We start from the raw sequence: 493 nt of genomic DNA on the forward strand, positions 1-493 counted from the left end.
GCCGAACGTTGCGCGGCGCGGGGTGCGGAGAGAGGGGGGAGCTGGCGTTTTGGGCGGCGCTGCCGGCGGGCCGGGGGCAGCGGGAGCGCCGCGCTGTCCTTCAGCACCGCCCGGCTGCGGGGCTGCCCCGCCCGCTCCCCTCAAACACCTCGTACCTTTCCCCTGCCAGACGGCCGCTAATGAAGATGCCGCTAACAAAGGGGCGGCTGGTGGATCGTGTTTGGTTTATCGTGGCACAACTGAGCAGTTCTTTTCTGATCGGCGCCGTGCTGTGTTCAACCTCAGCCTATCTTCTCGGCAGATTAATTTTTTCAAAGTTCTGCCTCATACCGCAAGCTTGGTTTCACATGACGTTTTTTGTCTTGACACTTTAGCTCATTTGATGGTTTCTTAAGTGTATTTAATATGCTTCGTGTAACTTCTAAAAGAAAATGTATGTCCTGCCCAGGTGAATACTGCTGGCTGCAAATGTCATTGCCCTAAAGAGCAGAGC

The 493-nt window shown here is 55.8% G+C and overlaps 1 long non-coding RNA gene across 1 annotated transcript in view; it reads right to left on the reverse strand.

Annotated features, from left to right (window-relative positions):
* LOC108444686 overlaps positions 1-263 on the reverse strand; it is a 6,068-nt gene extending 5,805 nt beyond the window's left edge. The window contains exon 1 of the long non-coding RNA XR_001859316.1: positions 156-263. This is a non-coding gene — a long non-coding RNA (uncharacterized LOC108444686). The remainder of the gene's footprint in view (positions 1-155) is intronic.
* Positions 264-493: the final 230 nt, after the last annotated feature.

This window comes from Corvus brachyrhynchos, unplaced genomic scaffold (assembly GCF_000691975.1).
Source record: "Corvus brachyrhynchos isolate BGI_N302 unplaced genomic scaffold, ASM69197v1 scaffold191, whole genome shotgun sequence".
NCBI lineage: Eukaryota > Metazoa > Chordata > Aves > Passeriformes > Corvidae > Corvus > Corvus brachyrhynchos.